At 38.4% G+C, this 25,766-nt stretch overlaps 1 long non-coding RNA gene across 5 annotated transcripts in view; it reads left to right on the forward strand.

Moving 5' to 3' along the window:
* Nucleotides 1-25,766, forward strand: part of LOC138396983 (uncharacterized) — a 96,674-nt gene that overhangs the window by 10,770 nt on the left and 60,138 nt on the right. For 2 of the 5 annotated variants that reach the window (XR_011235735.1, XR_011235733.1), the window contains 5 exons: nucleotides 17,756-17,900; nucleotides 18,473-18,581; nucleotides 19,167-19,295; nucleotides 19,825-20,011; nucleotides 21,058-21,185. This is a non-coding gene — a long non-coding RNA (uncharacterized lncRNA). Of the gene's footprint in view, nucleotides 1-16,944; nucleotides 17,013-17,755; nucleotides 17,901-18,472; nucleotides 18,582-19,166; nucleotides 19,296-19,824; nucleotides 20,012-21,057; nucleotides 21,186-25,766 lie in introns of all 5 variants that reach the window. The other 3 variants (XR_011235736.1, XR_011235737.1, XR_011235734.1) reach the window with 2 other exon arrangements.

A 25,766-nucleotide genomic window follows, 5' to 3' on the forward strand; every position in this document is an offset into this window, starting at 1 on the left:
TCACTTTCTCTGTCAAATATCAAATTTTACGATTTTTAGAGAAAAACAACAACTTTTTGTGCACATTGATTGTCATTTTCCAGGGAAGCCATAGAGTAGCCACCCCCCCCCAAAAAAAAAAGTTGTAAAACTTGACTTTAAAAGTCTTGAATTTGCCCTTAGTTACCTGTAAAGAGCAAAAGCCCAGTAATGACTTAATTATTCTCTTCTTTTCTCTTGTGGAGTTTGTAGTGCATAGCTGTATAGAGAAGAGGCTTGGCTATTTCTGCCTTCTCTGCTCAGGGAAGGGAAGAATTGGATAGAGAGGTGCACACCCATTCCTAGCAGACGTGTCCTGTGGACAGCGTGTGGCCTTCTCCACGCAGGGGAAGACAGATGTCCTTTTATTGGGGGCCAGGTAGGGTGTTACAAAGGGCTAATTATCCCCAGTAGCCTATTATGTGAAGGGACTTATACTAGACACATCGTGGAGGGAATCAGAAAGAAGGATACTTAATGAGACCCACATGGAGAACAGACAGCAGCGTCTCCCTGTAGGATGTGGCAGCTCTCGGTTCGCAGTGTCTTTGGGAAGCAAGGTTCACCATCTAAACAGAAAATGACAGCAGAGACACTACACACCTTCTCCCTGTGACTTGCGATTGCCTTTGGTGCTCCCAAATAAGGAGCTCCTCTCACTGCTGTCTGCTCTGAGCTGCATTTCATTTTGATCGCCATTTGCAGGAGGCACCTTTGAACTCCATGCGATGTGAAAGGTATGGTTGAGAAAGTCTTTAACAAAATTTCTTCTCCTCCCCCCCCCCATGGGAGATTTGGAACATGAAGATTTGGGACGTAGAGACATTACTTCTGACCTACCTTTTAAAATACACATTTAGACTCACACCATTTGAAGAAAAAAAGAAGCAAATACTAATAATAAACCTTGAGAAAGCCAAAGTATTATACATTGTGGAAATATGGTGTATGGTTAAATTCAGGGATCAGGAGAGATGAAAGAAAATATTTGGAAAAAAATCAAGTTTTTATTGAATTTCAGATTTACCTAGTCTCAGTTTCACTTTCACTTGCTAGATCATAATGTCCAATGTCTTCTTTAAATTAAATTTTGGTGCCATAGCTCTAAAGTAAATATGTTCTATATTAGGCAACCTCACCTTGTTAGTTCTCAGGAGATGCCACACCTCTTCAGTATATCTCCAGCGTACTCAGGAATAACAATGTAACTTTGGCATAAATTGCTCATCACCATCTAGGTCTTTCCCCCAATACTATAGCCAAAGTATTTTGATTAATGATGCTTTCGATGGGAAATACAACTTCTTAGGCTTCATCCTGAAATATTTAAATATGAAATCTAAATTATAGCACTACATCAATCAACGTCCAGCAGCACAACGTGATTTTCTTGCACCTCTGGTGAATCCATATCTTGTCAGTCATCACTGAGTTTCTGCGTCTTAGGTGCATGTTCATTTTTGTAGGCTACATTGATTGGGCATGGTTCAGCCATTTTTACATTGGAGTTTAGTGTCTTGTGATTTGAGGGCTTCAAATCGTTTTTGAAAGTCTAATATTCTAATAGGTGAGCACACACTTTGAAGAGAGGGTTATTAGAATACAGGCATCCTTTTGTGATGGCATTTGGAGGATTTTCTCAGCTGATGTCTCCTTTTCATTTTCACTTTGGGGCTCTAAGAGAAGCAGCAACCTTTGTGGTAGGAAGGGTATAAGCTTTGGAATCAAACCAAATCAGATTAAAATTCCAGACCTGCTACTGCTTTCCATCAATTGCTTAGCATCTTTGAAACACTTTTTCTTCCTTTGTAAAGTATAGATTATAATACCTACCTTACTAATATTTCTTGACCATTTCTCACATGTCAGGCATCATTCCCACATGGGCTATAAGGCAAGCATTATTATTATTCATAGTTTACAAATTGCTACACAGAGGTTTGGAGAGGTGAAGAAAACCCACCCGAGAACACACATGGTCGTTAAGTAGTGGGTCCTCTTCTTGGTTCTTTTATTTCAGTAGAACTTTTTTTTTTAGGAAACAGTCAAAAGGTATTTATATAATAAATTTAGGTAGTTTCCAAAATGTCATTTAGTTTAAGCCCTTGAATATGGGATTAGAGTAATACTGCAGTGGTAATGCTATAGTATAATAGTAATACTATTGTAGTAATACTACAGTGGTAATCCTACAGTATTAAAACTATAATTCTATATCACCAACATTGCCACATTACATACTGATGCTATCTGAGAGTGTGCTTTTAAGTGGAGGGCTATATGCTATAAGAGCTGTTCTATGCTTTTATTTTTGAACTTGTTGCTGGTGCTCTCATCTTGATGAGCACAATTCCTTTTCAGTAAAGATTCTGGATATCTGTCTGTTGCATGGAATTGAATGCTAGTCTACAGGCAATTTTTATACCTTAGATGAAGAGAGGATGCCATTTGCAGAAGGGCTTGACATTCTCAGGGAGTCGTTTCATAGCCTAAAAGAACTTTATATTTGTGATTGTATGACTCTCGATAAAGAATAAAAAACCGAGAATGATTTGTTTGGAATTTAAAACCTCCCTTCTATTGTGGCTTTATCTGCTGCCCATTTGCAGGACACTGATAACTTCAGCTTCTTCTCCTACTTCATCTGCAGGCTCTTGAAGTCTGTGGGATGCCCAAGTGTGTACAGAAACACGGAAATAGCACAGTCCCTTTGGTTAAGAATAACATGTCAGTTCTCTTTTCTTGCTTTTGTGTGCTCTCTGGAGCTCACCCATGCATGATGTTCCAGTTGACTTCAAAGGCAAGTCTATGGTTGGATTAGCTCCACAGGACAGAAAGCAAGGTAAGAAATAGGCTTAGTGCTTTCAAGGCCCACTGGGGAGCTGATAGAGCCAAGCTATGTGGTTTCCAAAATGATTTGTTCATTCATGTCCTCATGGAAGAACAGGTAAATTTGCATAATCCTCTCTGTTTTATTGTTACCATTAAAATTTCTACATTTTCAAAATGATGACTGGACAGGGCCCAAAAAGGTTGATTTACAGTTATACAATTCCTGCACTTGAGGCATTTAAAATCTAATAAAGGAGATACAGATATAATAAATTTGGAGTGAGAAAATACTACCAAAGTCATAAAGACATGAAATATTCACATTGCAGGGTAATTTTAGGTATTAAAAAAAGCGAAGGGTAGGGAATGGTATGTACTTGAGAAATTGCAACTGAGGGACGTTTGCTTTCCAGATATTGCCTGCAAAGGTGGACTTCTTACAGAAAGGTAGAGCCAGGCATTACGGAGGGAAAGAGGAGAGAAGAGGAGGTGAACTGAAGACATTGTTACAAACTCAGGGTGCACATTGGGAGGAGGTTTAGACATAAAAGAGGAATGGCTGGATGACGTGCACACTGAGGTGACCTGACTGAGATCATGGCGGCCTGGTAGGTGTGGCAGCGAGAGGTGCCCACATGCACTGGGAAGTTAGGAAAGCCAACCACACAAAATGCCAGTGTGGGAACCTAAGCAGGAAGCAGAAGTAGTGAGGCCCATGAAAAAGCAGTGGAAACAACCTTAGTATTTCTGCTAAGTATTGATAATTGGCTTATTTATAAATTATGCAGATTGGGGGCCATATAAAGGCAGATAAAGAGTCTCACTTTTCAGAAATCAGAAGACCAGATAAGAGAGGCCACAATAATCCCAGTGAGATATCAATAAGTCTTGGACTAACTGTAGATATGATATGAAAAAAAGTGGTGGGGGGGAGATATATTTAGTAGTTGTGAAGGAAATAATTGCACAAAACAAAAGAACATCAAAAAATCTACCACCAGAGAAGGAGGGTTCAGAAGGAGTCAAGGTTAGAAAGAAATTACAAGTTGTTGGAAGGGTTTGCTTCTCTGATGGAAAAGTTACACATTGAGCAAAACTGAGGGAGGCTACAGGATCCTGGCAAATCCTAGAAAGAGGACCAAGCATAGTGTGTATTTTTTCTTTTGTCTAATGAAGAAGAAAGGGAATGAGGTTACTTCTTTGTACTTTGATTTATTCCATTTTATCTCCAGGATCACAAGTATGTGTTACTCAAATTTATTTAAAGCTAAGAGTACTTTATAAGCCTCCTAGCCCCCACACACCAGGGTTCTTCGAGGTAATTTTATCCAGCATCGTCTAGGGACACACTACAGAGAGAAACTGCAGTCCGTGTGGTAACCAGCATCAAGTCGGTTTGACTGAACCTCAGAGTGAGTCTCGACTGCGGTTATGTTCTTCTAGTGAATAGAGCAGAAACAGAAATGAATCATTTGTCTCCAGAAATTGTCTTTCTGACTTTGCTTTTGGAGACAGTGGCATGTGTACTGAGACTGGAACAATCCTGCTTTGATTTGTCACCAAACAAAGTATTGGACTTTGAAAGGGAAGAAAAATATTGTGTGACTCAAATGAGCTTTTCATTTGAAAAAGAAAAGGCTCTTTGTAGAGCTATCTTTTCTAATTATTAGCAGCACTTATTTCTCTCCTAAGATGTACACCATAATTTTATGACCTGGGAACTGCTCAATATTTGTTCGGCATTCGCCAAACATTTTGATTTCATTTCCTGTATCTTAGAAAGTATACATGGATTATCTGGTGCAGTTTTCTCTTCTCTGGAAATTCCAGGAGTGGAAACCACCAAGTGGAAACAAACAGCTCATTTCATAGTTATAATGAGGCTGAACTTGAGGAAGGGTCTTGTTTAAGCTCACACAGCTAGGTAGTGACAGAGCCAGGAAAAACTCAAATCTAATCATTCCCAGATGAGCCTCTTTTAACCACACTGCAGTGTCCCTTACAAGTGTCTGAGACTCTAAACTGCAGACAAATACTTGTCATTCCCCAATAAATCAGATCTCACGTTGGATGTTTCACAATGTGCCGCACGTCTATTGCAAAAAACTTGGTTATACATAAAGTATAAGCACTCTGATAATGACTGACAAGGCTTAAATAGGAGCGAAAGAAGAGATTTTAAAAAGAGGGTACTTATGTAAGAAAGAAATTACCTTTTGTCTGATTTCCTTAGGAGATTTAATAAGAAAACAATACATCTGCCTTCGTCTTATTCCATGTTTTGCTTGCCAAAGAGCTGCCATCCTAGGACGGGGGTGAATTGCCCAGAAAGTTTCTTAGATGTGAATGTGGTAGGAGAACAGAAAGGATGGCTCTGGTCAGGGTGGCACTCAGACACTGATGGTCATTGGTTCAAGTGCATACGATGTTCCTGTCCTGAACGTCTCGTCAGTGGTTCTGGTTCTTCTCTACTGTCATTCTGATTCCTTTTCTCCCTACTCATTCAAACCTCTTGAACCTTTGGTGTATGTGTACTTTGCTTTACAATCCCTAGCATCTGGCATCTGCTCTTCATGACTGATGAACTTATGGTTCCTGAATTGCTAAATCCAGTGGGTTCTTTGGTTCTTTCCTAGATCTCTGTGTGCATTTGACCTTGCTGATCACTCCTTCTTCTGCAAGTTCCCTGCTCTCCTGGCACCTACCCTCCAGATGGTCCTCTGATTGTTCCTTCTCTGTCTCTTTTCATGGATTGCTCTCCTTCCTATTCTGTTCATCTTCAGCCCACTGCTCTTCTCACCCTGCGCACTCCCCCAGAGTACTCTCCTCCATCATCGTGATTTGCAGCTACTTGTGTATTTTATATGTAGTTCAAGTCCCTGGTCTGCAATTTAGATTCAAATATCTAGCTCCTTGCTGTGTCCGTCTAGCACCCTCTAACCCAATGTGCAAACGGACCTCGTGACCATTCCCCTGAACCTGATTTCTCTTTCTGTGTTCTCTGGCTCATTTTGTGGCACTGCTGGGAGTCGTTTTTGGCTCCTCTCTTTCCACTTTTGTTGTTTTCCACATCAAACCCATTACCAGGATCTGCTGATTTTCCATCCTAAATGTTTCTTGAATCCATCTGTAATGCTAATCACCAGTACCACTATTGTAGTTCAGAACTTCTGCCACTCGCGTTGGTTCATCTCTTGCTTGGACATCTGCACCTTTCCTCCATCAGCCTTGTCACCATGAGGTCCACCTAATTTACAACCCAAAGTAGACTGGTACCTAGCGAGCTTAAAATCCTCTCATGTTTCTGCACCCTGACAGATAATGTCCAAAATAGTCTCAAGCTAAATTCTAGCCTTAAATCTCTGCTATTTTCTGCCTCTCTCTAATCTTGTCTCTAAGAATTCCCTGTCTTACACTTTGCTCTCTAGCAAAATGCAAACAGCTTGGAATTCTACGTATGAACCATATCATTTCTTTGCATTTACTGTCTACTTTGCCTCAGGTCACTTCTCACTCTTCTTCCCTGGCTTGTTCCTAGTTTTCCTTTAGTCAACACAGTGTGTCACCTTCTCCAAGAACCTTTCCTTCCTGTGTCTTGTTCCCACCCCACCCCAACTATCCTCAGCCTTGTCAATACCCTGTGCATAATCCAATCATTGCATGAACTCCATCATTATCCAATTTGTGTTTACATGAGCTATACAGCCCCCTTGATAGCTGTTTGCAACTTATTTTCCTCAACTAAATTCAGACTTCTTTGAATAAGTATTTGGCACAGAACTGAAAAAATCTTTGTGCCAACGCTGATAATTGAGTCAGGAAGCCGTAGGATGCTTTTACATTTTAACTTTTAATTTTAACCTTTCATTTCTTCTGAGGAACAGCAATTGAGTCACAGACACACAAGTATCTTTATTTTATCTTCTCTCCCAACATCTATATTTTATGCATATTCTACCCCCCCCCAAAAAGAAGCTAAAATTTAAAAAGACTAAATTATTGGCTTGCATGGAGCATCGTAGTGTAAAAATGTCATGAGACTCTGTTTTCCAAATTTCTAGATCAGTCCTCTTACTATGTTATGACATTGTTTCTCTGTGATTTTTAAACATTTAAGAGTATATTTTATATGTCACTTTTATTCAGTCACCTACCTAAAATAATAGATTTCCCAGGGTGGCAAGTTATGCCAGGGAAAGGCTTTTTAAAGCTTTATTTATCCACATCTCAGATATATATTTTTTTCATACCAAGAAATAGCACAGTGAGCTTTGCTGTCCCCAAAAATACTACACATGCTATTTTCTCAGGAAGAAGAGTGAGGTTTATTTTTTGTTAATGAAATGCCAAACAAGCCTAGCCAACTTGCCAGGCAGAATTAAATTGGAGCATCTTTGGCAGTAGGTTGCACGGTTCCATCCATGCAAGTGTTTTGTGAAAATGTAGCTTAAGCATTTTTTTAAAATTGGCCAGATTCTTTTTAGGATAAAGTTGGGACATTCAGAAATTTGGGCAGTACACACAATGTGATAAACATTTCCAAGGCTGGTTAAATAAGCCCCATTATGATCTTACTCATTTAATTCTGGCCTTTCTTTCCACACTCATCACAAAACTTCAGCCCTTGGCCAACGTGAGTGTGAATGTAGTGGCTAAGTTCAGATTTAAAAACATTGTTTGTAAAGTCATTCTAATTTTAATTTATATCCCCTCTACCTATGTTTTACCATACTGTTTGTTTGTAGTCTCTTTTTTTCCTCCCAATATGAGAGAGAGAATAAACACACATCTTAAGGAATCCCTTAGGCTAGCCTCCAGCAACAAAGATTCCCAAAAAGTACACAGCAAAATGAAAAGTAGACAAATAGGCATATTCCATTTTTTTTAAGTGCATTTTTCAGGTTTTATTAACATGTTGGGGTCTGGCAAACTTTTTCTGTACCAAGCCAGTTAGTAAATATTTTAGCTTTTGTGTGGAATATGGTCTCTGTTGTGAATACTCACCTGCTCTGTTGTAGTTCAAAAGCAGCCAGAGACAATCCGTGAGCAATTGAGTGTGACTGTGTTCCAATAAAACTTTATTTACACAAACAGGCAGCAGCCTGGGTTTGGCCCACCAGCCATGGTTTGCTAACTCTCCACGTAGCTTCTCATTACTCCCGTTAGTAACTCTTTTGTTTTGATTTTTAACATCATGGAAATCAAGGTTAATGCTTTACTTTCATCATGAGTAAAATTTTAGGTTATATCACGGATGAACACATGAATTTTTCGGAGGTTAGATAAGATTGGTCATCTTTATGATTTTCTCTCTATTTGAAGTTGTCGTTTGCACAATTGTAAGTTTCCTGAGGGGAGCGAATAGAGGAAAATTCATCTTATGCTCTCACTGTGACCAAGTACATGCTTCATGGCACAGGTCATATTTTCAAGCAAATGAATGAATGACCAGGGCCCTGCATGCTAACTATAGTCAGTTGGATCACCCCATAAACATAATGTCAGACCCAAATTTTCAGTCTGTTGGCTCTTTGTGCACTTCTGTTTCAAAAGATCCCGGATGAGGTGCCCTGATAAAGGGCTAATGAATCCTGCCATCAATGGTGGTGAAAGTAGGATGTGCTTTCACCTGAGCCCATATTCTGAAACAGCCACTTGTGAGATTTTCATGGTAGCATGTATGGATAAAAACCTAACCATATGAAGGAGGAGGGTACAATTTTTACTTCCAGTGCTTCAAATCTGTCCAGTTAAAAACAAGAAGGAAAATCCTTTTTGCCGTGAATGTGGACTGAGAGCACGATGGATTTACCAGTATTTTCTATTCCTTAGATTTGAGGTTAACATGGGCATAATGTCCTGGATGAAGCTTTGGAAGTACTTGTGAAGGGTAAGTGGTCATAGGCCAGAAAAGGTGCTACTTCCATCAATTCAAAACTATTTATTTTACAGAATGATGCGACCAACAGAAATTAGTAGACTCGGTGACAAGAGACTTGTAATTACACTCAGTGTCCCCTAAATATAGGTGTTGTGACTTATATTTCCTTTGTTTCTTTAAAAATTAATTATAAAAATAATAGTGGCCATACTGAAATTCTAAAATTGAAAAGGCACTTCCTCCTTCTTCCTGCTCCTCCCTCCCCAATTCAACTTTTCTTCCCAGATAGAACAATTAATAGATTCGTTTTTGTCTTTTCATACTTTTTCTAAGGTATATTTGTCTATGTGTGTGTATAAAAACCTAAGTGGGACCATACTATATTTAATGTTCTACAAGTTGCTTTCTCACTTAGTATATTAATGTATCATTCCATACTAGCAAATGTAAACCTCCTCATCCTATTTATGACTGTACTGACCTTTTTATAACCACTTTATACATTTCTCTCCTCCCCCCTTAAGCACCATGGACCATGCTGTGCTTACAGCAGTATTCTAAAGATGCTGGTAGTAGTTAATTAGGAGAAGAAAACAGCCCTTTTTCCCGTGGTGGGCAAATGAATATCTACTTTTATTAATCTAGTTTTACTTTTAAGTGGTTTATGAATGATTGATGACATATGTGAGTTTTATAGCCCTCTGCCAAATGTACCCTCAGTTCTCACAATGCTATATTTTTGTATAACTGTGTGTGCTTATAATTACACAACCATAGGAGCCTGTGCCCGCACAGGCATGTGCACGCACGTATGCACATTTATTTCAAGAAGACAATTCAGATGGCCAAGCTCAGAAGTGGAGGTCATTCTGACATGTCTCTGCCTTTTGTGACAATGACATTTTACAGATATAGTGGGCAGATGCTGAGCTTTCGGAATATTCTACCATCCTACAGGAATTGTTACATGCTTTTAGCCCTATTAACAAGAGCATCTTGATCTTCATATGTGAAGAAATGTGAAGAAACCTTCATACTTTACTATTCAGGGACAGTTATTTTTAAAATTTCAGAATTTGCTCGCGGCCTTATTCTCTGCAAGATCTTCCCATGTATTCCAACTGTGTCAAACTATGACAAAAACAGAAGCAAACAAGGGTAGAGTATACATGTCACTCATGTTGGCTGAGAAATACGCTGACAGAGCAAGAATTGGAGGATGGAGGAATAAATGTATCATCGTTTGAAAAAACTCATCTCTCGCAAGCTATATATAACTCTTCCATTGTAAACTGAGGCTATTAATAGTAATGATCATAATAACACCTTACACTTGTCTAGTGCCATATAACTTACAAAGTCTTACAAAATCTTCCTCAGCTTCTCATTCATTTCATCTTTTTGACAGTCTCATCAATTAGTCAGCACAGAGCTTATTATTTCTTCTCTAGTCCCCGTCCCTGTAGTTACTTCCTGCTACTCTTTCCAATGTGGCGCATCAGGTCGGAGATGTAGAATTCCCAGCCTTGAACAGCACCCAAAAGTCCTTATGTTTAGCCAACATGCTTGGTGATATGTTATAACAGGGAAATTTGTGCTGTGGCTAACCTCCCCGTAGAGGGAATACACATTATTAACAAGCTCAGGTCAGATAACTTTGAACTGTTGAGGTCATGCGACTTTTTTGAAATAGAGACACATGACAGTATTAAAAATGGATAGCATGAATTAATTCCAAAGATGTATTCTCAGTTATAACATAGAGTCATTTGGATTCCATCCATTTCTCTAGTAAATTAGCCACTGATAATCATAATTATGACCCTTAGGTGCGGTAGGGCAATGAAATGCCTCTTGAATTATTAAGAAGTATTAATTTATGTCTACTCTGTATGTAGTTTCGAGTATTTTACTGCATCACCATTCCCTGATAATTGGTCACCTGTATATGATATATACATAAGATTAAATTTTATTCATAGTAATATTTCTTTAGAAGAAAGCCCTATTGCTAGTGTTGAATAAATATGGTTATATTATACATGGATTTCCCCCAGATTTCTGTTTGATGTCTGTGATCTTGACTTACTTGCTCATTAGCTGTAGGCCATTATTTAGGAAAAATAATACTGAGCATCTGTATGATGCTTTTTTTTTTTTTTTTTATGAGCCAGTGCTTTCATTGGCACATACATTATCTGGTTTCTTATATAAGCCCCCCAAAGGCATTATTACCAGCATTTTATCAAATAAGCCTCAGGGAGTATACGTGGCTTGCTCAAAGCTACATAGCTAATAAGTGGCAGAGAAGAGACACAATTCCATCTGTCTAAGTCAAGAACTTTTTCCATCAAGCCATAGCCATTTCAGAAACTAGTCTCTCAGCATTTGTATCAGGGGGTTCCAGCCAGCCTTGGGCCTCTCCACATGTAGGCCCATCTGGCGGAGTTTCCTTCTTAAGCTTGTCAAAGCAGGTAATATCAACTCACAAATCAGAGATTCAGAAAACTTGTTGTAATCCTGATTATCGGTGCAAAGAGATAATGTTCCCAACAATACATTTCTTTCCATCCACATGGAGAGAGGCGCATAGCATGCGTCACATTGTAGAGAGATGGCTTTATTTATTCAGCCAAGACCATGGTAGGGTAGACCCTTTCTTGAACTCCTGAGCTCAAGCAATCCTCCCACCGCGGCCTCCCAGAGAGCTAGGATTCCAGGAGGGTAGGACCCTTGCTAATAGCTTTTTACCATATACGAGAATAGTAAGCTTTGAAAGAAAATATAGGTACAGGCATTCTCCATTTACCTTGGATACAAAACATGTTTTCCGCTTTTGTCTGATGAAAAGAACAGGCAGTGCCCATTCTAAGGAGAGAGTGTGAAATAAGAGAGAACTCTGAATGCAAGGCTCTAGCTCTGCTTTTTTTTTTTTTTCCATTCTAATCAGAAACCTGTTTTTAAACAAGCTGCCCTGTTATTAACAAGTGACATAGAGAACACGCTCATATGAAAAGTGGCAGAAGGTGAGGGACCTCTGTGAGGAAGACAGACCTTTCCTATTAATAATTATCTTTAAGGAACAAACAGTGCCTGGAAGGTAGGGCTGGTCCAGAGAAACCTAAAACGTTAGGGTGGGCCCCTACTTTTTCGTGAGAAATTGCTGATACTGAATGCACATTTCTAACTAGAATAAAGCTGATAACAAAGGGATCCTATGCTCATCCATTCTGGAATATTAAAGAGAAATGTCTCCTGTATTTATTAAGCCACTTATAATTATTTCTGACATGTCAGATGTGCTCGGGATAGAGAGAATAGAAGGAGATTGGGGGGAAAAGAATTTTTAATGGGATGTCAGTCTTCAAAGATTTGAATGAGTGGCCCCAGAAATGATCATTCTTTAAGTATGACACTGCCACTTAATAAAGCAAAAGAGAAAATATTGAAAGGAATTCTGTCAACATTTCGGGATGACTGTAATTTTGAACAATCAGGCATAATGGTGAGATCAAGCCTGATGTCGTGCTGTACGACTTGTCATTCTGTGAAATTATAAAAGTTGTGAACAAAAGGAAAGGAGCAATGCGAAGCAGTGGCATGGGGGCGGGGAGACGACGGAGAGCTGGAGATTCCGGTTCTGTCCCCTCTGACTTTGCTGATATGCAAATTGTGTCATTATGTGAAAAATAGCAGAGGTGAAACAATCAAGGTTTCCTAAGAAAAGACTTTCCAGTTTCACCACCGAAAAGATAAGTTTTGCATTTGGAACAGTCTGAGAGCATCTGAAGTGTTGTCTCATTAAAATTTATGATCGTCAGAATTAATTCACATTCATTTCATTAAGAATCAAATCACCTGGGTGGAATTTGTGTGTGGAATCATAAAAAAAGGATAATGAGGAATGACAGCAGGTCTGTGGAGTGGCCAGTGAGGGACACTGGGTAGATCTGATCTTCTTCTTCTATTTTTTTTTTTTTTTTAACTTTCCATTTGATGTTTGGAGATTATTTGTTGAAATTTGTATATGATATGAAATAAACAGAATTCTTTTTAAAATAACTCAGGTTAGAGGATTTAACTGGCCTTAAATAAGACCTAAACATGTGGCAATAAGAAAAAAATGAAACTGCCACACTAAAATAAGAATTTTGTATTTTGTTAAGAAAATCTGGAAAACATTGACCAAAAAAATAGAAAATTTAAAAAATGGCACTAAGTTGACACTATTTGACAAAAATAAAATAGAAAGTTAGAAAATTTGAAAACACACTGGATGGGCCCTGGGGAGGGAGTCATGAAGTAGCAGCAGCAGCTGAGAATGTTTGTAGTAAATGGTGAAGAAAATGTTGTGCCTGGCATGTGCTCTGGTGACACGAAGATGCTGTCACATAGAAAGCCTGCGCACCAGGTAACTTTCCGCATGGTTACTGCAATGGTCCACTTCCTTTGCCAGGGTGGCTCGGTCATCTCAAGGAAGAAACCAGATTGCATTGCTTAGGTCCTCAGGGTCCTCGTTTTCTGTGTCCTCTCGGTCGTCTGTGTAGATAATTCAGTTGAGTTATGCTGACATCTCTTGCCTGTAGAAGATGTTTTTCTCTTTCCTGGCATTTCCACTTGGAAATAAAGACTTCACGTTCACTTGAAATAACACTTCAGCCACCTTCTTCTACCTGAATGGGTTCTAATCCTAGAGCTACTACTCACTCAATGAGATTTTAGGCAGATGATAGCTGAGATCTCATTTTAGAATGCAAAGTCTCTGGTCCGTGAGTTCATGAGTCTGTGAGGTCTGATGAGGGACCTGAGGGTTGATGGTGGTGAGCCACTATGGGTGCAATTGTAGAACTGAAGGCGAGACCCTGTGGACTTTGTCTCACCACATCCCTTTTCTATCTACTCTCTTCATCCCACTGATCCCATTCTTCAACACTTTAATTCTCGACCAAGGAACTAGTCTATACACCAAGACTTCCTTCCCCCCAGGCTTGCCTAAGAATATCTGGTCTCTAGGGTCCTGGGAAAGGAGGCAGAGGAGCCTGTCCTCACTGCCAGCCCCCTGGGGACCAGCAAGTGGTTCTCCTGTCCCATGGTGCCCAGACCGCACAAAGCCGGTTCAGTGCACCCTGGGAGCGTCCAGGTGAAAGTGTGAGATTTATCTAGATTAGCTTCTGGACCTCGGGGCTTTTCATACTTTGTCTGGCAACAGTATCCATTTTAGAACTGAAGGGAAAAGGTTTCATTTCATTCCATTTCCTTTGTATAACATTTATGGACTAGCTCCATGCAAGTGGACATCCAGTGAGTCATTTCAGCCCAGTACTTGGATTTTACTCTTTCTTTGGGATGGACGTTTCTATTTTAGACTCGTAAGCAGCTATTTCTAAGTTGCCTATTTGGCCTCAAAGAGTTTGGACTTAAGCACAAGCCTAAGCCTTTCAAATATTGAGAAGGAAGAGAAGAAAGAAAAACACAGACAAAGTGAATGAATATACTGACAGTTTCATGACTGTTGAATTGCACAGTGGTTAAAATTACATCACTGCCATCAAGGTCAATTTGAGGTAAGTAACTGTATAGAAATATGGGTTAGGATACAAAAAAACAAACAATTCAGCAAGCAATCCTTTTATGTTATTTAAAACTTTGCCATGTAGAAACAGCTACTTCTGGCTTATCAGGTGAGTGTATGACAATATTGTAAGCTCTGATGACTTTTTAGGGGATTCTGTCATATTCTATGATTTGCCTATGTCCTCAAAATATAACGGGGGAATAAAATTATTGGTGAAGATGTGTCTCGGAATTTTTTTGTTTGTTTGCTTTTTAGCGACAGGGTCTCACTTTGTCACCTAGGCTGGGCTGCACGATTATTGCTCATGGCAGCCTCAAACTCCTGGGTTCAAGCCACCCCTGCCTCAGCCTCCTGAGCAGCTGGGGCTACAGGTGTGCGCCACCACACCCAGCAAATTTTCTATTTTTTTTGGTAGAGATGGGGATCTCTCTGTGTTGCTTAGGCTGGTCTCAAGCTCCTGGCCTCAAGGGGTCCTCCCACCTCAGCTTCCCAAAGTGCTGGCATTATAGGCATGAGCCACTGCACCTGGCCTCAATGAATTTTTAAAGCCAAATTGTCCCTGTGCTGAAAGGATTTCCTGTGACCACGCCCATTTTCTCAATTTATATTCATACTTTCACACCCAAATGACAACTTTTAATTGTCGGTGCTTAATTTCTGCTGGAAACTAGTCTATATAAACTAAACATAATTGTAACAATAAAGCTTATATTTGTCGAGTGCTTGCTATGTGTCATGGGTTAAGCATTTTACATGGATTACTTTATTTAATCTTCACAATCCTAAACAGTAGTATTATTTTATTCCCATTTAATAGATGAGGGTACTAAGTTATAGAAAGATAAAAATATCTTGTCCAACTTGCAACAGCTACCATCAGGATTGGACCTCGGGACGCCTGTTTCCATAAGGCTACATTTAGTTACATGCTCTACTAGGAGGCCCTATTTAATCATTGCTATTCTCACAATTCCTTTCTTATCTGATATTTTTCACATTTATGAGCATCTAAAGATTTAAGTTTTAAAGGCATTGTGGTATCCTGAAATGATGATCAGGGAGAATAAATTTTGCTCTGGCATACACCTAACTTATTCTGAAACACGGAGACACTGGTTCAACATGGAAGAAAATGACTATGAGTGAAAAGTAGGACAATGAGCCTAAATGACAGAATAGTTCCTAGAGTGAAGCTCTAGTTCCAGGCATATTAATTCCACTCATATAGGAAGGAAAGAGCCAATGTAAAAACACCGCCTTTTAATTTAAATCTCTGTGCATAATGATATGCATGTTTCGTTACTGTGGCTCAGCCAAGCACTTTGCTGTGCAACGTGAGAGTAGAGCCGGATTGCCTAGATTCAGATCCAGCTCTACCACTTACTAACTACGTGATCCAGGACAATTTACTTCCCGTCTCTGTGATTCTGTTTCCTTCTCTGTAAAATGGGCTAATGATGCTTACCTTATACGGTCGTTGTGGGATTGAGTTCATGTACACAAGGCATTGAGAACAGGGCACAAAGTTAACTACCATAAGGGTGTTTGCTATCTCATTATCATCATCATCATTATCATCATAGGGGATTAAAACACATGCGGCAAAGATGTTGACAGTAGTTTTATATTTAGAAACCCTCAGGGCTTTCATATAGGAAAAGAAAATATAAGACTCAACTTTCCTTAGACGAACTTTACTAAATAAGGCAATTCTTAGATAACTTAGGTTTCTTTTGTTTTATAATTTGAGTTGTAATTTAAAAACTTATCAACCCATATGTTGTCTTGACTCAGTCTGCAGTTGGGAATTTTGCAGCCAGCAAAAGGGGATTTGATATTAATATATAGATTGCACATAATTATCAAACTGAAACAGAGAGACTGAACATTTATCTTGAAAATCGGAAGCTAGGACTGGCAAAAACATGAAATACTCCTGCCCACAAGGTCCAAATGATTGGGGAAACTGGGGTTTTGAGTTTGACCTAAATAATTTATTTGGGAGTGATAATTGGTAGAAATAAGTATATGTCATAGATCATAGTTCTGGTAGATTCCCACACATTTACATCTTCACTTCTCTCTTCAGTGAATCGAAATGGATGCTCTCTGAAGCCCTTTAAGGGCATTCGCAAGGGAGAGACAGGTTTCGTTCCTTCAAGGCAGTTTGGTCCAATTCTGCCAGCTCACCTATGGGGAAGGCTGGCATAATTCCAAAGGTGGTTAGTGTTGTATCTATTATGTCACAGGGTGGAGTGTGTTTGGGTGGATGGAGGGGGAAGCCTATAATTTCACAGCTGTTTAATATAACATTTCTGCTAATCCTATTTTTTATTCTAAAAATTAGTAAAAGAATCCTAATGTTCAAGAAGATTCGAGGACACTGCACTATCCCCAGAATAGAATACATACTCAGTTGTTCCTGAATCTTGAACCATCAGAAGAGTATAAATATTTCCTGTAAAATATTGATTACCTTCTGACCCATTATTTTTTGTAAGAGCAAAATCATATTTTCAATTATTTAAACCCAGAGGATTTTTCTCCATAAATATAAGATTAGAGTTGTGAGTTTAACCCAGACCAGTTAGGAAAAAGATTTGCATTTTAAAATTGTGCCACTACTGTCTTGTTTAAGGAGAATGAGTTGGATTAAACCAAATGTTGACTTATCAACTATTGCAATACCCACATTCATCATTTCACGTAAAGAAAGTGTAATCATTCTTCCTTCTCATTCTTATAGGTCCTTTGAATTACATTGTAAGTGACTACCATGTGAATAGATTAGAACAACCATCACATCATGCTTTTTTGTCGTCATGGGTCATTTTCATCAAATGTTTAGTAATTTCATTGCACTGGTGTAATTAGGTGAAGAAGCTCCACCCAAGCATCCATGGGTCAGCTATGTGGACTCTAGCTGCCAAAGGCGCTTCTCCTTCTGAACAGAGCGCTTTGCTCAGCCAGTGTAGACATGGCCTGATAAACAATGGAACCTCTCCCTTGAGAACTGGAGTTTGGATTGATCTAATTCTTTGACTCAAAAATGTGCACAGGTTTGATGAGTAGTTAAAATGCCTGCATTTTAGTAAAATGGGAGCTTAAATTGACAGTAATGTGATGAATAGCGTAATTTATAATGAACTTGAAAGGCAGTAGTACTCACTGTTGCAAAAGCTAATCAAGGGACTATCAAATCAAAGTTTTCACATGAGCTTAAATATCTGTGGCAGGGAGGTTGTTCTTACAGGTTTATATCTGTCAGGTCTTAACACTAAACCTGTCAGAGAGCAACATGGTCCTGTCACTTTTAACCAAGATGTCACATATATTGTGGGAAACAACCTGCTTTGTGTTTTCTTCCCTAGGATTTTACTGGGAAGGCAAATGTAAATGGAAGTTTTTTTTTTTTTTTTTTTTTTTAACACTGCGTTTTTATTTTGCAGATTCTCAAGCTGATGGAGTGAGTGATGGAGTGGGTTGCCAACTGTAGTTACTCCACTCAGCGCAGAATGGCTGCAGGGAATATATTCAGACATGCCCAAAGAAGTCTGCCCAGGGTGAAACAAATACCTTTGAGGTTTAAATCAGGTGTGTGAAGAATGCTGGAAACATGAGTTTTGGGGGTGTTTTTTTGCATTTGTGTTTGTCAAGGAAAGTGGGAAGGCTGGTGGTCCTTGCCTGTTCTTCCAACTCTTTTAATGCTGTAAAATACACCCAAAATTTAACCCACTCTCTCTCCTAGGATTTGATGTACTCTACTCCATTGAAGGTCCTCTCGCTCATCAAAGCTTTAGATTTTAAAAGCATGATTGTTTTTTTTTTTAAATATATTCAAAAAGATCTTGATTTTGGAAATATTTTGCAATTGTGAATTGAACTTGGATAGGCTTTACCATTTGTCTGTTTCCTTAGAAAAATAAATGCTATTTGTAATACATGAGTTAGCTGCCAGAAACCTAAAAAAAATTATGTTCAAATTAACTTTGAAAATAGATGTTCACGTTGCCTTTAAACCGTTGTTAAATGGCTCAGAAAAATCAAGCAAAGTTAACATTCTCAGCAAATACAAACCACATTTCCTTACAGGATGAAGTTGTGCTTAATAGCCTGTGCTTAATTCATTCAGAAACTACACGATTTTTGTTGCTATATTTTGTTAGAAAGGAAGGAGAGGCTGTTTCTACAGGTGTCTTCGAAAAATCAATACTGAGCCACGGATTATTGGATCCCACAGAACCATGGAGACTTGGCAGTGAAATTCTTCCAAAGGTGAGTAGGGGCATTGATTTTCTTTCTCATGCCTGAAGAAATATGACACAATGAATGGAGGCTAAATTTAGACTGGAAACAAGTCTGATTTGAACCTGTATTTTTAAAAAATTAAGGATCATTTTTTCAAACAAATAAATGAGGAAATGCAATTAGAATCTGAGCATATAAAATTTTCTCATTTTATTTTTCTCAGATTCACTTCTTTTCTTTATTCTCTTGTGGTACTTTTGGGGGGGAAAAAAAACACTGACTCTTTGACTCACGTTTTATCTGTAATTCAGATCCAGTGATTTCCTTGAAGAATACTTGTGTTATACAATAATACAATCCCTCTCTTAAATGTATAACCAAGAATGCAATAACTCTTCAGTTTCTAAGAAAAAGCATATTATTTACACAATCACACTAAAAATATGAGCTTATCACGAAGCTTCCTTATTTAAGCTGTGTGTTTTTCCGGCTAATTTGTGCTATAAGTTTTAGACACATGCTTGCTTGTTTACTTATTTTACAGTTTCTTCTAGATTTCTCAAAGTTGAAAAACTATACATAGCACATTGGTTGTTTTACTGCATTGCTTAGCATTCCATCCGTGCAGGCAGACGGTGTTCCTAGGTTTGGAAATATAAATCCCACGGGAAGTCAGCTGAAGAACATTTTATGCATCACTCATCCTATTATGAGCCCTGTGCTGTTCCATCTCTCTACAAGGTAAGAGATTTATTGCGAGTTGGCTTCCAGAAGAAGAAAATGTTGTATGCTAATGGATCTTGCTTCAAAGTATATGCTTTTGGAACTCATATAGACATTGTTTTATAAGCAAAAGAATAATTGGAACAATTTGAGTTACTTACACACACATGCTCATCTGTCCCCAGGTAGCATTTGGTTGTTCTATCCTGGGACCCACATTCTACAGTATTGTCTTCCTCATGTGAAGTGAGGTGGTAAATTGGTCATTTTTATAATGAATTTGAGCAGAATAGATGATTAAGGAAGATAATTCAGGCCTCAAAGTAGAAAATTGCCAAATTACCACCTTGCTTTGTCTGGAGATAGATATAATTTGAGTTTTAGTAATTTGTGGAATCAAAAATTGATTTATAAGAAAGTTACAGTATAAAATGCTAGCAAACTCACAGCAATGTATATAATGACGTTGGTATTGATTTTTTTTTTTTTTCCTTTTTGCTGGCCAATGGAAAATTCTTATTCTTTTTTCCTTATCCTGAATTTTCAGATTGGCTGAAACAACAACAAAAGTTGTTTACAATTGGTGCTCTAACTTTGGATCACCTAGTTAATATCCTGGCTCTTACTACACCCAAAGACAGTGTTCTACATAAAAAGACTATTAGAAGGATGCTAATGCATTATTAATAAAATCACAGGGAAAATGAAACATTTTGGATATCACGTCTGATGAGGTAAGATTTTATCATGTCCCTTAAAATGAGATTATATTTGATTTTATTTATCACTATTTTAGCCTCAAGAAAGTTGACATTTATCAATTTGATACAGAAACTTGTAATATAAATCTTCATATACATTGTCTAAACCGTGATCAATTTGAGACATTTAAAGTCAAGCTATTTAATGAATTTTATTTATGTATAAATCACATTATTTTTACTGGTTTTCCATACTTTTCAGCTTAGAAAATGGTAATTCAGGATGTCAGGCAATATATTTAAATAAAATATAAATTATGCATATTATAATTTCGGGGGGGGGTGAGGCATGCTATTCTCTAACTCTTGAAGTTTAACTTTTGATGTGTGAATTGTTAAATGTGCACAAACCAAAGACAATGGCATACATACTTTGACATGTTCTAAAGTTAAAAGGGGAAAGAGGGATTTAGAGGTGTCAGCCTTGTGTCTACTGTTGTAATAATATAATGTCTGCATGAGAAAAAAAAAAAGTACAAAAGACAATGGTGAGATGATGGAGAAGCTGCTCATAAGTAAAGTTCCAGGTACCTGTTGATACAATATGAGAATACTCAAATATCTAGCCCTCTATATTTACTACATATACTATAATCTCTTAAAATGAAGATACTCTCTTTGTAGTCCAAAAATAGTGAGTTCAACACTTCGACCCTGTATGTTTATCCTAAAATCTCTCCTAATACATAAAACATATATTATCCACATCTGAGCAATGTGGTGATATGGCCTTTCTCCTTTGGATTAAGCATATCATATGACTTCTCTTAAAATGTTGCAAGGATGAATATCTACTAGATAATTTGCCATTTGTAAAATACCACGAATTTCCAAGGGGATGTGGCAGTTAATTGAAGCATCATTATCTTCAGTGTGAAAATAGTCTGGGGACGCCAACTTTGCTGACACAGTGTCTTTTGAATCTTATCATTTTCCTTGCTTGCTTTGTTGTCATCCTTCTGGTTCTTTCTGGATCCATCTCTCTGTTGTTTCCATTTGACTCCTCTATTGTATTCCAGTTGGCAGTTAAAGAACAGAAACAGAGCAATAAGACTGCATGGCTGCATTTTCCCAGTGCCACCAACTGGGAGTTAAGCTGACTAACATTTTGAAAGCCCAGCCCATTTCGTTCACAGCAGGATGGCAGGTAAAAGCGTTTCTGTATTAAAGAACACACTTTGTCTCTTCAGGTTCTTAGTCCGATTTCTCTTGTTTGCCAGTTGGGGGGAGAAAAGAAAGTAGGTTGGGGAGCAAATGCCTGGGGTATTTAATCAAATGCCCAGCAACTCCTGATTATAGGATGCAGAAATTTCGCTTTCGAGGATTAACTATGGTGGATTTTTCAACCCAAATAGGTGTACCCTTCTAGCTAGTATGAAAGGGGGCTACTTCCTACCACTACCTAATTGGAATGTAGAAGAACGCCAAATAGTTTTAACAATAACTCCTGGGTTATTAAAAATTAGATATGTGGGGTAAGAATTCCACATAGACATATTTGGGAAGTACCTCAAACAGAACATTTTACATGTTATTGTTTGCTTTTATTAGAACAAGACACTGAGACTTGCTTTCACAGTGTTCTGTTAATTTGATTACTGTTTATGGTAAGTATAAACTTCTTTATGTATTTTGTGAAAGTCATTTAATCAAGCAGATGTCATAAAGCACATCATTATATTGATTCTTGATCTTTTGGCCTCTCACTCTGCCATGCCGGGTGCCTTGTTGTCTTGTCTGTGCAGGTGAAAGCTCCAGGGGCAGAAAGAGTGAGTGGTGAAATTGGGATGAATAACATTAGTTTGTACCCATATGGAACTTATTTTTAAAGAAGCTTAGATCCCCCTATAAAAGTCATCTTGGAAAGATGAATGCAATATACGTTTACAGTGGGAAGACTAAAGTTCTGAGCGATGTCAGATTATTGTGATAATAACATAACTCATTTTTTGAATGAATCGAAATGTTTCTCAGCTGGGGCCCACATGCTCATATGTTCAAATAAATTTTACAAAGCCTCATCTTTCAGTGGAGTGAGAGCCTGTACGTGTGCCATCTTGCCATAGAGTATAACTCTGATTTGTTTTATTTTATATTCTATGACCATCCTATGGATATTTCTTATCAGATTGGATCAAAAGTTAACAGAGAATGCAGTAAAAAATAAAATAACTTTTTCAAAGTTTTAGCAAGAACTATATGAATGATTAAAGGCTAATGCCATGACTGTACCTAGAATCTTTTCAAGGGCATGAAGTCTCTTCTGTTTTAGCAGTTAGATAAATTCTGTAGCCAATCTGGCCTCAAGTGGACAAAGATTTTCTATTTATAAATGTGCCTTGGGTCCATGAAGAATTTTGTATACTCATTTATTTTCTAAAGAAAGGTTCAGGCTCAACAAGTTCAAAATATTTCAAAGTTACCATGTACTTCTCTGACCATAGCAGCACTGCCACGGATATGGCCACACTCATTCAGACAGTGGACCCGGCAACCTCCACTGCACCCTAGTGTACTAAATAAGTGGCCTTCTCGTTGTCTACTAGCGTAAGGTCTTACATTTGCTTGTGTTTTCTGGTTTTTGAAACCTTTTCCAAAGGTAGTCATGAATGAGGGTAAACTTTCAAGAGGTAGGGCATAAGGATGATTTTTTTGTGTGTTTATTTTGCTAGTTTGTTAAATAAAAAATGCTAGAGAATAAAATGTCTTCTGTCTTTGAATCAAATAATTGCATAAAATGTGAATTGCAATGTAATTGCCATGGTGAGAGAAAGGGAAGGAAGCAGTCACCCTTTAGCTGCTGTGGTTTGTAGAGACCCACTATGCTATTAATAAGCTTACAGCTATAAAGAAAGAGGCACCATTTCTCTCTAACATGATATAAAGGTAACAGTCCCCTTGGACAGATTCATTTTTAAATAGGAAGATCAGGGGTCCACGATCTGGATCAAATTCCTACATACACATATTTATATGTACATACTTAGCCCAGATTTTTCAGCCAAGTAATAAAAATAGTAGAGGGGAAAGAATAAGGATTCCTAAGGGCCTACAGGTGTTGCCCTAAGCAGGTAACAAAGCAAGACCATTTTTAATTTGAAGCTTTGGGTTTTAACTTAGAAATTCACCCACATTTTGCATTTTATTCCATTATATTTTATGATTGCTTTATCATTAAAAAAAGTTATAATAATAAGGGGCCCTGGCTTCCTTTGCTACAGGGTCTAGAATATTGATGTGTGTGTCTCTGTGTGTGTGCATATATGCGATATGATGAAAATATTGAAGCTTAAGTGCAGTGCACAAATGTAGTGGTTAAACTGGAATTGCGCTGACTGGTTCGAATTCCTTTTCTACCACTTACTAGCTGTATAAACAGTTTCTAAACCTGCTTCTTCATCTATAAAATGAGGAAAGTAAACCCCCATACGGGGGCTGTAAAGATTCAATGGGACAATGAATGTCAAGCACAGTGCTTGGCATATAATAAGAGGTGAATAAACGTTAGCAATGATCTTTAGTATTGCTATTATTTATTGCCTGTCTTTGCATAGACACACATACCCCATATACTCAGTTTTTCTATATAATACTTCATTACTCAAAATACGTTGCCTAATCGTGGGGAAAATTGTGAAAAGGCAATGCCTTCCTGCAGCATTGCCAGGTCTCATTGAGAAGGTGCGCTCTCTTCTTATTCCCATCAATGCCCAGTGCCCTGTGTCTCTGCTTCCCTTCACTGCTAACACCACCTTTCATGGCAGGACCTGAAATGCACCCACACGCAGGTATAGATGACTGAGAACATTTGAGGTGCTGCCCTTATAAAGGTTACTGACCTCTTATTAAGGGTCAAACGCTGAGCTGATGAGATTGCAGGCATCTGGTAGCAGCTGGAGGACTTTGTCTGACAGTGTGATCTATCCCTGGCCTTCTAGAGAGTTCCCCAGAGAGGGAGTGGTTAACTGGGCCAAGGGGTAAGGTTAGTTCTGCTGCTGCAGGTGCCCGCTGGGGCTCTGGTGGGGTTTATCTGACATCCTCAAAGGCTGACTCTCTCACTAAGCCTGGGGCCATTTAGGAATGTCTGTCAGCTTTTCCATTCCCCCCCCCCCCCATTTGTGCCTGTGAGTTTTGAATCTAGTTATGCCTTGGATACAAGCTGTAACGCTTTGAACATTTTTTCCAAATAGTCTTCTTTATTTTTGGATATACATCAATTTTTTTCTACTCACGTCCTATCCATATATTCATTCTTGGTTACCTATTGTATTTCTTTCACAAAGGTCTGTATTCATGATTCAAAGTTTTTCACACACGAAGCTATTTTTCTGAGACCCTCTCCTGAAATATTCTTTCTTTAAAATGTAACTTGCTTCACCTGTATTTTCTATGCACAGGTTTTAGAATTTGAAGGACTGCATTCAAGTTTAAGGTATGCCTTCATTAGCAATATATGCCTGGAAAACCATTTAGTTTTTCAGCCTAAATTTATCAGTGAGATGAGACTAGAAGGGTCTGCCCATAGTGTTGTGAGAATCAAATTAAATCAAAGTGTTTTGCAAACTCAAACGTGGTGCAGAGCTTTTTTGGTCCTCTTTTTACTCATCAAACCTACCTGCTCATGTAATTTTTTTCTTTGAAGAGCAGGCGTGAAGAGACACATTATATTTAGTAATTTGTGCAAGATTACAGGATTATCTCTCTTTGACATTTCCCCCCATTACCTGAAATAGCCATTCTGTGCATTCCTAAGATATGGCTGTCCATGGTCTTCTCCCAGCATCATATTGTTTAATGCAGAGACAGCCCAGAGGAGAATATTCTCAGATGTACATATAAGAGGAGAAATGAGAAATGTCCCCTGATGAACACAAGTGGCCTGTACTGATGGGCCACATCCACAAACTTGTTTTTCCAAAGTCCAGACCATCCTTTAGAGCATCGGTATATGGCATGATCAGGCTGAGATGCTCCCAGATCACTCAAATGTTTGATCTGAGATCGTGAGGCATCATAGTTTCAGAATCTTCTACACAAATGAGAGAAAATAAAAGTTAATGTTTATCAAGGACCTACTATGCTTATGACATTTTCAATAATACTAGCTGCCAACTTTGGGTTTTTGCTAAACATTGAGTAGGCACTGAGCTCCAGACATGAACTCAAGTTTTCTGGTCCTTAACCCACTCCGTGACACGGGTATTATTATATCCATTTCACAGTTGAGAAAACTTGAGGGTTCTCTGATGCCAAAGCCAATATGTACTGGATTTTCCCAAGGATCTTGGGATACAGATATCATTATGTGTATTTTGCAACTGAGGCCACTGGGACACAGTGTTTAAGTAACTTGTCCACATGGCTGTATGAATCCCATCCAGGTTGGCCTGACCTTGCACACTATACTGCACTGCCTTGCTGAGTGTTTCTTAGGAAGGATCTTTCTTTTTCTTTGTCTTTTAATTTACAGTCTATTGTGGATTAATACTTTCACAAAATAGAATATAATTGAATTACTAGAAAAATAAAATTAAAAGACATACAAAACACAAACTCAATTTTTTATTATTAGATTCAACAATCGTGAAATTAGTATCACATTGAAATGCTCGCTCACAATTTCTGTGCCTATTTTGTGGTGAACTGGTAACAAAACTGCTTGACTCTGCACCCATCTGTGAACCAGGCTTGGGGAGCACTGCTCGAGGACTTTGGAACACAGCCTAGC

The sequence above is a fragment of the Eulemur rufifrons genome, chromosome 16 (genome assembly GCF_041146395.1).
Source record: "Eulemur rufifrons isolate Redbay chromosome 16, OSU_ERuf_1, whole genome shotgun sequence".
Classification (NCBI taxonomy): domain Eukaryota; kingdom Metazoa; phylum Chordata; class Mammalia; order Primates; family Lemuridae; genus Eulemur; species Eulemur rufifrons.